Source organism: Vulpes lagopus, chromosome 2 (assembly GCF_018345385.1).
Source record: "Vulpes lagopus strain Blue_001 chromosome 2, ASM1834538v1, whole genome shotgun sequence".
NCBI classification, from domain to species: Eukaryota; Metazoa; Chordata; class Mammalia; order Carnivora; family Canidae; genus Vulpes; species Vulpes lagopus.
In genome coordinates this window covers 73,674,617-73,687,859 of record NC_054825.1, presented here as the reverse complement: position 1 = coordinate 73,687,859, position 13,243 = coordinate 73,674,617, and the positions used below count along the sequence as shown (strand labels likewise).

General features: G+C 41.7%; 1 protein-coding gene across 2 annotated transcripts in view; it reads right to left on the bottom strand.

Annotated features, from left to right (window-relative positions):
• Window positions 1–7,406, bottom strand: part of INO80 (INO80 complex ATPase subunit) — a 136,496-nt gene extending 129,090 nt beyond the window's left edge. Inside the window, exon 1 of one of the 2 annotated variants that reach the window (XM_041743315.1) lies at window positions 5,295–7,406. The gene's annotated coding sequence lies outside the window, so the exon portion shown is untranslated. The remainder of the gene's footprint in view (window positions 1–5,294) is intronic. The other variant, XM_041743314.1, reaches the window with a different exon arrangement.
• Window positions 7,407–13,243: the final 5,837 nt, after the last annotated feature.

Sequence of the window (13,243 nt, the reverse complement as noted above, 5' to 3'; positions counted from 1 at the left end):
GTTGTTGGGAGGGTCAAAAAGGATTCATTAGGTGTTCAATAAATATTTATTAAATGAACAAAATAAGGAGTTTCATAAACCATTAGGTACAAGCATCATTAAATGGTTTGCTGACCTGAAATAACTAGGACTGGATCACAAAAGTCTCTGGCTTTGTAACCCTTACAACTGTGTCTGGTTTGTTCTTGAGCCTTAAACACCTTCTGTGCTAATAAGTTTCATAAACAAACAACTCATTATATACCTGTCAAGCAATATTCATCTTTCAAACTAGTTCTCAATTTCCAGGATTATAATTCATGTTTTTCCAAATTCAACTTAATTTAATCACAGTTCATCCCAGTCTTCATTATCCCATCACGGAGTCAAATTTCTTTATCTTCATGTGAAAGCCTTACCTTCATCATTGCCTTCATCATTTATATTGCCATTTTCTGGAAACTTCCCTCCTGCTTAATTTATTCTTCCTTGAGGTGCAATAATTGGAATCCATTCTATAGTCTAAGAGTGGATTGTATTGTGGTTTTGTACCAAGATAATAAATGCAGTCCATTTTTATATTTTCTTTTTCATACCTCTCTGGGGAATGACTAACATTTTGTTGGCTTTCTGGCAACACTCAGCAACATTCTCAGGAATAAAGTGACCCAAACATTCTTTTTACCATATTTATATTCACTAGTCATTTGTTCATGCACAAAAATATGAAAGATTTACCCACAGTTTATTCTACTTAGCTACTAACTTCTTACACAGAAGTTTCATGCAAACCTGAAAGAACTTTATTTGTTCTTTTACAAGAATAGTTTTAGTACCATTACCAAAAGATGAACTCTATGCTTGAATGCCCTGAGTAGATCCTATATCCCATACAGGCTGTTCCTTCCTACTACATAACAAATAGTTTCCCTTCTCCCAAATCAGAATAGAATGTATGTCATGGTCTTTGGAGTATTTATTTCTTTAAAGACAAAAATAAACCAATTTTCATTAATATGCTATCTTACAGTTAATGTCATTTAATTTCAGAAGTGAAAATTATTATCCCCATCCATTTCACAGATAAGGAGAACTGAAACTCAAAAATGTTGAGTAGCTTGGGGCACCTGGGTGGCTCAGTTGGTTAAGTGTCTGATTCTTGGTTTCTGCTCAGATCATGATCTCATGGGTCCTGGGATCCACGCTCAGCAGGGAGTCTGCCTGAAGATTCTTTTCATCTGTGCACCCCCACACACACACTCCCAAGTGCTCTCTCTCTCTAAAATAAATAAATCTTAAAAAAAAAAAAAAAAAAGTTGAGTAGCCTACCCAATGGTTAAGTGGGACTCAAACTCAAATCTTTCTTAGTCTAAAAACAATGTCTCAAGGACATCTGGGTGGCTCAGCAGTTTAGTGTGCCTGCCTTTGGCCCAGGGCGTGTTCCTGGAGTCCTGGATCGAGTCCCGAGTCCTGCATCAGGTTCCCTGAGTGGAGCCTGCTTCTCCCTCTGCCTATGTCTCTGCCTCTGTGTGTGTCTGTGTGTGTGTGTATGTGTGTGTGTCTCGTGAATAAATAAAATCTTTTTTAAAAAATAAAAATAATAAAAAAATAAAAACAATGTCTTGGGACCTCTGGGTGGCTCAGCAATTGAGTGTCTGCCTTCATGCCCAGGATGTGATCCTGCAGTCCTGGGATCGAGTCCCACGTCGGGTTCCCTGCATGGAGCCTGCTTCTCTCTCTACCTATGTCTCTGCCTCTCTCTCTCTCTCTCTCTCTCTCTCTCACAAATAAATAAAAATCTTAAAAAATCTGCATCCTTATTTTCAGTAACCTATAGCTGAAATTAGCATTTCCTTCCTTCAATTCTGAAGGTAGGCAGCACAGCCCAGCAAGATTAGACTTTCACTAGTTATTTATTTCAGTAATAAAAAGGATATTTCTTACATCATAATTACTTTTTAAATATGGGAACTATATATTAAATATTTAAATGTATAATATATTATACAATATATCTCATATTCTGAGAAGGCATTCACAAGCTTCTTTAAATTGCAAAGGGGTGCAGGGCAAATAAAAAAACGTTAAGGACTCTGCTCTATAGGGGTGCCTGGCTGGCTCAGTTGGTGACCCTTGATATCAGGGTTCTGAGTGCAAACCCCACACTGGGCATGGAGCCTATACTTAAAAAAAAAAGAAAAAGAAAAAGAACCCTGCTTTACAGACCATCACACAGGCTGTCAATCCTTGGTAGTGAAAGTTTATAAAAGCACCTCACACAGTTGATTCACTGTCTTTCAGTCCATTAAAAGTATCAATATGGGGCACCTGGATGGCTCAGTGAATAAGCATCCGCCTTTGGCTCAGGTTGTGATCCCGGGGTCCTCAGATCAAGTCCCGCATCCAGCTCCCTGCAGAGAGCCTGCCTCTCCCTCTGCCTATGTCTCTGCCTCTCTCTCTGTCTCTCTCATGAATAAATAAAATCTCTTTTTAAAAAAAAGTATGAATAGCATTTAATCCCAATAATTTTTTTAATATCTAATTTGTCAACTACATTTACTATTACTAATCTCCTACTTCTGACCTAACATATATAGAAATCTCTATTATGTACTTATTAAAGCCAGGCATTAAGCTTCGTGACTTTTTCCAACCCTAAGCAAACCTACTATATCACGATTAGAAGCGAATCCAATGCTCTGTAATTGAATTCCTAACTTAATGTACCACCATAGTCTGAATGTTTGTGCCCCCTCTCATCATATGTTGAAATCCAACTCCAAAAATGATGGTATTAGGTGGGGCCAGAGCCCTCATGATTAGGATTAGTGTCCATAATGGGTGTTTAATAAGTTATTAGCAACTATGTTCTTCTCATCCTCTGCACGCTACAGCCTATCATATCAAAATGTTCAAGCTTAAGATTCAACTTAAAACTTGTCATCAGGGCAGCCCGGGTGGCTCAGTGGTTTAGTGCCCCTTTCAGCCCGGGGTGTGATCCTGGAGACCCGGGATCGAGTCCCATGTCAGGCTCCCTGCATGGAGCCTGCTTCTCCCTCTGCCTGTGTCTCTGCCTCTCTCTCTCTCCCTCTCTCTCTCTCTGTGTCTCTCATGAATAAGTAAATAAAATCTTAAAAAAGAAAAAACAAAAAACTTTTCATCAACTTCATTTATTTTGCCACACAAATTCAAAGTATCCTATTAACCCTATCCTGTTCCAAACTCTCAAAACTTCACTGGATCCCGGCATTTATATTTTGTGTCAACTTGTATGTTGACGTTAAATCCCCAAGCCAGTTTTAATCCTCTTGAGGGCAGAGAGGTGTCTATTACTCCCTCCCTAGCCCTGTGTCTACACAAGTAACAGCACTCAAAAGCTCTTAGGAATACCATTCCTTGGTAATACAAAGACAAGCAATTATTTAAGTGAAATTATAACACCATAGTTTACGGTCTGTTGCTTAGACATCACATTTCCACCCTGATGTACTCAAAAATGTTTTTATTAGTCATAAACTTTTCTAATCACATTTGTCCTCTTTATAATTTTTTCTATTAAAAGAGACGAGCATCAAAAAATAAAAAAATAAAAAATAAATAAAAGAGACGAGGATCTTTTTTTTTTTTTTCTTGAGACGAGGATCTTTAAAAATTAGTTTGGATTCTACTGAAACAAAATAAAGAGAAAAAGAACACAGTAGACTAGAGTAACAGAATTTAACCCTTAAAAATACAAATTTATTTTATTATGTAGTAGGAATGTGACTTTTACCATATAATAACCTCAAATTATTTATTTATAGGAAGAGCTTGAGAACTTCAAGCATAAAACACAAAGGGAATGGAGTATTATTTGGCAACAAAATCCTGATACATGCTACAACATGGATGAACCTTGAGAGCATGTTAAGTGAAAGAAGCCAGTCACATAAAGACACATATTGTATGATTCCCTTTGTACGAAATATCCGGAATAGGCAAATCTACAAAGACAGAAAATAGATTAGTGGTTGCTAAGGGCGAGGGAAAGGGCTAAGGGGAGAGTGACTGCTAATGGGACTTCTTTCTGGGGTGATGAATTACACAGTGGTGAAAGTTGTACAACTCTGAGTATATTAAAAATCACCCAGGGGATCCCTGGGTGGCTCAGGAGTTTAGCGCCTGCCTTTGGCCCAGGGCGCGATCCTGGAGTCCTGGGATCGAGTCCCACGTCGGGCTCCCTGCAGGGAGCCTGCCTCTCCCTCTGCCTGTGTCTCTGCACCTCTCTCTGTCTCTCATTAATAAATAAATTTAAAAATCTTAAAAAGTAAAAAATCACCGAACAGTATTTTTGGTATGTGAATTATATTGCAAAAAAGTGGTTACTTAAAAATAAATAAATAAAACGCCACCACTAGCAAACCACAGTGAAAATCTCCTTGGAAAAGAATATCATGAAAGCCACTGATTGGAAAAGTAAGCTGGTTACCTGTGACTTTTTCGAGGTCAACCTCCTAATTCCATCTCCCAATCCTACCAACAAGTACTCAAACATGAAACTAAACAGTGTATGAATCAAAGAATTCGGGCACAGTTGGCTGTAAACTAAAATAGTTGAGTGCCTTCTTAGGCTCTAACACTCCCAAACTGTAGGGGGCTTCCACCCTAGCTGATTACGGAAGTAGTAGTTTTCACCAGCAAGCTCAAGTAGGAATGTCAAAATTGGATGACACTTGTCTAGACGTTCTACAAAAACCTAAAAGACCACAATGGGTGTCCCCTACACACTCCTAAATATGTGCACGTGTTAGGCTGTCCCCACCTAACACCGACAAACAGCATACTCCATTTACCCATATCCCAACTTGCTCCCCATAAATTGGCATACTCTTAAGCTCTTAGATCTATTTGTTTAAGAGGACAGATAAAGCCCTCACAGGGTTCCCACTTGAACTCAACCAGCCCCCGCCCTGACCCACCCCACCCCCAAACCCACACACGTGTTAGCCCGACACCGCCCCACCGGGTCCCACGTGCACCTGGTCTAACACAGTCCCCACGTGTGGGCGCCCCACGGGCTCCCTCGGCTATGTGAGGTCACCGCGTGACCCCAGGTCTGTAGAGGTATGAGAGGGGGAAGGACGAGGCCCAGGTCCCTGAGGTCCCAACCCTACGGGGAGTGTCCACACCCATCCTCCCCACTAACCCCAACAAATCCAAGGGCCGGGGGCGACGGCCCCTTTAAGACGCGGCCCAGTCGTCGCCCGCAGAGAGGGGCGCAACGGGGCCTACACAACCCCCCCTTCCGTTCGCCCGCCCACGTCTAGTCGCCTCACCTCGGGCCGCCGGGCCCCGCCGCCGCGGCGGCGGCGGAGGGGGGGCGGGGTGCGGGCGGGGTCCGAAGGGGGGGGTCGCCCCGCCGACGGTGGAGCCGCGGTTCGCTCTCTGAGGCCGTGGGACGGTGACTGCGTTGGGCGTGGACGCTCCTAGCTCGCTCCCTCGGCGGCTCCTGGGACCCCAAGATGGCGGCGGCGCTGAGGCGGCTGCGGGCGCTGGGCCGGCGGCGGCGGCGGCCACTTTCACTCACTGAGAGGAGCGGAGCAGGGACACGGGGAGCCATGGCGGGGGGGAGGAGAGGCGCCATAGCCAGGCCAGAACAATCGAGCCGCTACTCAGCTAGCTTACCCCCGCCCCGCCCACGCTCACAGATCGTCGCCAGCCCGTGGCCTCCCGCAGTGCCGCTGCCGTCGGCCTCGTGCAGCTCGCACCCCGCCGCTGCCGCCTGACGCCCAGTGCGGACTGGGGTTCGGGGGGAGACCCTGATCCATGCCATCTGAGTGCAGATTGGTCGAGGCTGAGACTGGCGAAGATTGCCGAAAGGCGGCGGGGAGGAGGAGGAGGATGTCGTCGCTAGAGTGAGCAAGCAGATCTCGCGGGAGCAAATGTCGCGAGACCTTTCCAGTCCCTCAACCGCCGGAGAAAGGTTACTTTCCCCGGAAGTAACGTCAATCGAAACGGCCGGGATCCTGGGAATGTTCGTTTCCGCAAGCAGGAGTTAGGAGGGTGCTTGTGAATAGTTTGTTAGGGGCCACGGAACATTGAGATGACTTGAGGGAGAGGTTAGGTTCGAGTGTGGTATTTTATCTTGTTTGTGGCCACTTTGGGCGGGCTTATGCATCGTTGGGAAAGTGCCTGCTGTGTAGAGCCGCTGATTCAGTACAGTACAGTTTGGGCTCTCCCTTAAGGCTTAAGGACCGAGACCACGATGCTGTGGCATAGAAGTGAAAGCGTTAGGATTCTAGGACTTGAGAACAGAAAGACCTGTTACTAGAAATGTCTTCCTGTTCTCACACCCTCCCAATGAGCCTGATTTGTCTGTTCCAACTCCACAGTTAAAGCCCCCTGCCAGCCACGTGTACTAAAGTTAGTGAGATTCATCTACCAGGATCTGTGATTAGAGGTACCTAGTGTAAACCTAACTGAAGATGAGCATTAGATTTTCTTAAATGTTAACTATGCTGTAGTATTTTGGTTCCCTCACATTTAATGCTTTAATTCATTGCAATCTGGCCCTTAGCATTTAAGCAGAACAGCATTTCCTTAAGGTCATTCAGTAGCCTTCTTGTGCTAAATTTACTGCACTTCAGAAAGTTAGTTTTGCTCAGAGGCAAAAATATTGATAGTACCCTTTGAGAACGAAAGGGATATAAGAAGACAAGTATTTGTTCATTTAGGCAGGGTAGAGGGGGGCATTTAGTAAACCAGAAATTAAAGTGATTGGTATCTTAGATGAGAAGGATAGGATTAAGGGGAGGAATGGGACCAAGGTGACAGGATTGAGGGAGTGGCAAATATTGTACAGGACTCTGAGAACCATAGTTAGGTTTCACATACCCCTAAAAAATAAACTCCTAAAACCAACTGGGAAAATATTTGAGTAACAGTGAACTGACTGTAGTATAAACAAAAAGGACAAGAATAAAGAGAATAAAATCAGTAAGCCCCTAGAGGGACCAAGATGTAGAATCTTTTAAAGTTCAAATGTAGGTTGACTCTTTTATTTCCTTTCTATTGCTGTGCTAACAAATTACCACAAATGCAGTGGCTTAAAATAACACAGGCTTATTATCTTATGTTCTATAGATCAGTAGACTGAAATAGGTCTCAAACTGGGCTAAAGCCCTGTTGGCAGGGCTGCCTTACTTCCTGGAGGCTCTATGGCAGAATTATTTCCCTTTCCAGCTTTCAGAGGTTGCTCACATTCTTTGGCTTTCCGTTCTAAAGCCTCCATCTCCAAAGCCAGCAATGAGAGGTTGGGTTCTTCTCATCATATCCAACCAACTCCTCCTTTTCAGGATCCTTGTGATTATATCACGCCCACCCAGATAATCTAGAATAATCTCCCTATTTTAAAATCATCTGAATAGTAACCTTATATCCACTGGTAACCTTAATTCCCCTTAGCAATATAACCTAACATTCACAGATAACTACTGGACATCCTTGGGGAGAGGGCAATATTCTGCTCCCTGCATATGTCCTAGAATTTCTGAAGTACAACTCTATGTTTTCATCTGTGATTTTCACACTAAAGTCTAGCTTTTTCCATTCTCTAATACAGTCGTATATTTTTTATAGTTTTTTTCCAGTAATATCTACACCCAACATGGGGCTCAAACTCACGACCCCAAGATCAAGAGTCATATGCTCTCCAACTGAACCAGGCTGGCACTCCTACAGTCTTACATTCTTCTCTTGTTTTCCTTATTTGTCTGTTTGTTCCTGATTTGTGTTTTTTACTTATTTATTTTTTTAGATTTTTTACTTATTTATTTGACAGAGCACAAGCAGGGGGAGTGGCAGAGGGAGAGGGAGAAGCAGACTCCCCACTGAGCAGAGAATTCATTGTGGGGCCCATCCCCAGACCCCAAGATCCCAACCAGAGCTGATAGACACCCAACCAACTGAGCCACCCAGGTGCCCTAGTCTTACATTCTTGATTAAAAGTGTGTACATTCTTTGCCTCAGAGATTTAGTACATCATATAAAATTTAATCCATGATTTCTTGGTAATTTGTATTCAAACTGAGATTTAATATTTTCCAGAAATATCTTGATTTTCTATTAATGTTCATTTTAATGTTTTCTATTCAAATGGAGGAGTCTCCATTGGCTTTAATATTGTTCAGTCATTCAATATGCAGTATTTAATTTTATCAGGGTAATGTTTAAAATACATTAAAAAATAAAACAAATTTTTTTTAAGATTTTATTTGAGAGAGAGAGAGAGCATGCCCGAGTATGCAGAGCAGCAAGCGGAGGGAGAGGGAGAAACAGACTCCCCACCATCAGAGCAGGGAGCCTGATGCTGGGCTTGATCCCAGGACCCCAGGATCACAACCTGAGCTGAAGGCAGATGCCCAACCAACTGAGCCACCCAGGTACCCCCAGGATGTTTTAAAATTTTGTTTTAATTGAGTAGATTCTATGCCCAGTGTGGGACTTGAACTCATGACCTTGAGATCAAGAGTTGCATCTTCTACTGACTGAGCCAGTGAGGGACCCCAAAACATACAGAATATTTTTTAATGATAGTTTTCAGGGAACAGCGCAGTTGACTTAGGATATATATTTTATTCCCAATAATAAAGCAATAAACAAAAATAAAAACTACAGTGTGTGGGGTTGGGGAGAGACCCAAACTGAAAATACTGGAATCAACTGTATTACAAATGAGTAACCTAGCTACTCTGTAGAGGATAGGGAAGAAAGGAACTCACTTAAGAAACTGAGATAAAAAAAAGATAAAAAAAAAAAAAAAAAAGAAACTGAGATAAATAGTATATTGACTGGATACCTAAGAATAAGACCAAATGAACTGTACAGAAATGTCCTCGTCTATGCACTAAGTATTTTTCACAGGAGTGTGGGGAAGTAGGTTAGCAATTTGAAACTAATATGTATGCTAAAATTAAACAAATATATTCTAGATCATGAGTTGAACTTCTCAATGTTAAAGGAAAAAGTTATTAACTAGGGAAAATAGGAAAGCTAAAATGAAGCCTGTGATGTTGGATTGGAATCTGAGGTATCAGTATAAGTTTATGGGTTCTAATATATGTACAGGTACAGAAGTATAGATTGATATCTATGTAGGGACTAATATATTTGCAAATACATGTGTGTATGTATTTGCTAGTTCTTTTTTTTTTTAAGATTTTTTATTTATTCATGAGAGCACAGAGAGAAAGAAGCAGGGGGAGAAGCAGGTTTATGCCGGAAGCCTGATGTGGGATTATGCCCTGAGCCAAAGGCAGACACCCAACTGCTGAGCCACCCAGGCATCCCCTATATTTGCTAGTTCTATCTGCTGAGAGTATCTACAAGCTAGGAGCATACTTAGTACACAGATACTGATTTCTAAACACAATTCTCCAATAAAAAGAACAAAGAGAACCTTGAAGAAATGATTGATTCAAGATGAACCTGGAATATCTTGAGATGCCAGAAAACAATACTTAAAAATGACATCACAAAAACACAGGAGCCAACCTGAAAGAGCTAATAACCAAAACAGTACCTACTGATAGTGTTGCATTATGACAACTATTTATTTTTAGTATTCATGTGTCCACCCTGATATAATTGGTTATTCAAATGAATGAGGTAGATGAGCCGGCTCCCTTCCTTCCTTCCTTCCTTCCTTCCTTCCTTCCTTCCTTCCTTCCTTCCTTCCTTTCTTTCTCTTTTTTCTTTCTTTTTTTTTCCTTCCTTTCTTTCTTCTTTTTTTTTTTTTTAATTTATGATAGTCAGAGAGAGAGAGGGAGAGGCAGAGACATAGGCAGAGGGAGAAGCAGGCTCCATGCACCGGGAGCCTGATGTGGGATTCAATCCTGGGTCTCCAGAATCGCGCCCTGGGCCAAAGGCAGGCACCAAACCACTGCGCCACCCAGGGATCCCCTCTTTTTTCTTTCTTATCTCTACACCCAGTGTAGGGCTTGAGCTCACAACCCCAATCAAGAATCACATGTTCTTCTGACTAAGCCAGCAAGGTGCCCTGAGACAGCTTTCTTTAAAAAAAAAAAAAAAAAAAAAATGAATTTATTCATTCGCAAGAGACACACAGAGACAAAGACATAGGCAGAGAATTCCATTTAATAAATGTAGAAAGTAAAAGAGCTAACAAAAATCACTATTAAGCAAACATCACAGTAGTAATTGTTGCAGACAAAATCCCCTGATGGATGTTAGATTAGTGTGTGAAAATTTGAGGATTTACATAGATTCAAAGTGTCTCGACCAAGACTTATTTTAGCACAAAAAAGAAAGGTGGTAACTTTACAATGGTGAAACTTGGCAGAATCACTTTAACCAAGTGATCAAGGTAAACATCAGTAATAAGACATACAGTATGCCAAGGAAATTTCCTATGTTTATGCAAGGAGCTTCTGATCCCCACTGGAGCAGTGGATTGCAACAGACAGTCACTACCAGAACCATCAGATTGTAGAGGGGGACAAAAGATTTCCAAAAACATAGGGTGCTCCTCTGGGTCGCCAAAAATGTGTAAAATGGAAAACTAAAACCTTAAAGGTGCTAGAAGAAAACACTAATTATTTTAACCTTGGAGTGAAGTATTCCTGTTAAACCTGCCATAAAAGGATGATATAAAGAAGTCACAAAAGAAAAGGCTGATAAATATAAAAAATATAACCCAACCTAAAAATTACCATAAATCACCTAAAGAAGCCAATTTCTTTACTATACAAGGAGCACTTATATGCCAAATTTTAAAAAGTAACAGCCTAAGGACATCTGAATGGCTCAGTGGTTAAGCATCTGTCTTTGGCTCAGGGCGTGATCCCAGGGTCCCGAGATCAAGTGTTGTATCGGGCTTCCTGCATGGAGCCTGCTTCTCCCTCTGCCTGTATCTCGGCCTCTCTCTGTGTGTCTCTCATAAATAAATAAATAAATAAATAAATCTTTTTTAAAAAGTAACAGCCTACTAGGAAAAGAGGCAAAGAAGAGAAAACAATTCATTCATTTGTTCAGTAAGTGTTTGCTGAATGCTTAAGGAATGCAAGGCCTGGCTCTAGGCACTGGAAATGTGGCTTTGCAAAAGACAACAGAGGTGCCTGGCTGGTTCAGTCAATAGAGCATGCAACTCTTGATCTCAGGGTTGTAAGTTCAAGCCCCATGTTGGGTGTAGAGCCTAGTTAAAAACACACAATTTTAAAAAATAGTAATTAGAGGGCAGCCCTGGTGGCTCAGTGGTTTAGCACCACCTTCAGCCCAGGGTGTGATCCTGGAGACTTGGGATCAAGTCCCATGTCAGGCTCCCTGCATGGAGCCTGCTTCGCCCACCATGTCTCTGCCTCTTTCTGTGTGTCTTTCATGAATAAAAAATCTAAAAAAAAAAAAAAATAGTAATTAAGGACGCCTGGGTGGCTCAGCAGTTGAATGTCTGTCTTTGGCTCAGGGTGTGATGCTAGGGTCCCAGGATCCAGTACTGCATCGGGCTTCCTGCATGGAGTCTACTTCTCCCTCTGTGTCTCTGCCTCTCTCTGTGTCTCCCATGAACAAATAAATCCTTTAAAAAAATAGTAAAGAAAAAAACATAGAAAAATAAATATCAAACATTGACATATATGTGAAAAGATTCTCAACTTCACTTATAAACAAATACTTTAAAAAAATCAAAATACTGGGGTGCCTCGGTGGCTCAGTTAAGTGTTTGCCTTTGGCTCAGATCATGATCTCAGGGTCCTGTGATCAAGCCCCATGTCGGGCTCCCTGCTCAGTAGAGAGCCTGTTTCTCCTTTCCCTGCCTCTTTCCTCACTTATGCTCTCTCTCTTACTGTATCTCAAATAAATAAATAGAAATCGTTTAAAAAAATAATACTATTTTTCACTTATCAAATTAGCAAAGATTAAGCTTAGTACAGGGAAGGCCAAGGAGATACAGGGACCAATATATACTAAAGATGTCTAAATTGGCAGCATCTTTTTTTTTTTAAGATTTTATTTATTTATTCATGAGAGACACAGAGAGGCAGACACAGGCAGAGGGAGAAGCAGGCTCCTCCCACGGAGCCCAATGTGGGACTCGATCCCGGATTCCAGGATCACGCCCTGAGCCTAAGGCAGATGCTCAACCACTGAGCCAACCAGGCATCCCTGACAGCATCTTTTTAAAGGACTTTTACTTATCACTTTAACACATCTGATTTGTTTAAAGTTTTTTAAAAGTATCTGTTATTACTCTTTATAATTTACAAAAGGATTATACAATAGGACAGCCTGGGCGGCTCAGCGGATTAGCGCCTGCCTTCAGCCCAGGGCGTGATCCTGAAGACCCAGGATCGAGTTCCACATCGGGCTCCCTGCATGGAGCCTGCTTCTCCCTCTGCCTGTTTCTGCCTCTCTCTCTCTCTATCTCTCTCTGTCTCTCATGAATAGAGAAATAAAATCTTAAAAAAATATATTATACAATAGTCCCCCTTTGTAGTTTTGTTAGTTTGTTAGTTTTAGTTACCCACAATCAACTACAATCCAGAAGCCAGTGATCCTCCTGACACATCCTCAGAAGGTCAATGATAGTCTAACACTATGAATGTTACAGTGCTTATGTCATTCACCTCACTTCCTCTCATTAAGTAGGCATTTCATCATCTCACATCATCACAAGATATAGTAGAGAGAGACCACATTCATTTAATTTCTATTACAGTATATTATAATTATTCTATTACACTTTCAGGCATCCACTGAGGGCCTTGGAATATACCCCCATAGGTAAGGGGGGGACCACTGTATTAAAAATGGAATTATAGGGGCGCATGAGAGGTTCAGGCAGTTAAGCTTCTGCCTTCAGCTCAGGTCATGATCCCAGAGTCCTGGGACTGAGCCCCACATTGGGTTCCCAGCTCCAAGGGGAGCTTCCTCTGCCTGCCACTACCCTTGCTTTTGTTCTCTCTCTCTCTCTCTCTCTCTCTCTTTCTGTCAAATAGATAAAATCTTTAAAAAAAAATAAATGAAATAAATGTAAATTAATAAATGAGGATGGAATGATAGATTGAAAAATCATCATTTGAAAAACCATCGTATTTGACTCAGGCAAGTATCATCAGCGCATGATGCTAAAGCTAGCAGGTGAAAGTTCAAAAAGTAAGAGTATATTTACACAGTCTCAAAGTACCTCCATACAAAATACTTATTAACCATAAAAGGTAAAAAAGTAACTTCATACTGGAGAAGCCTGGCAAACATCACATTAACCAAGTGG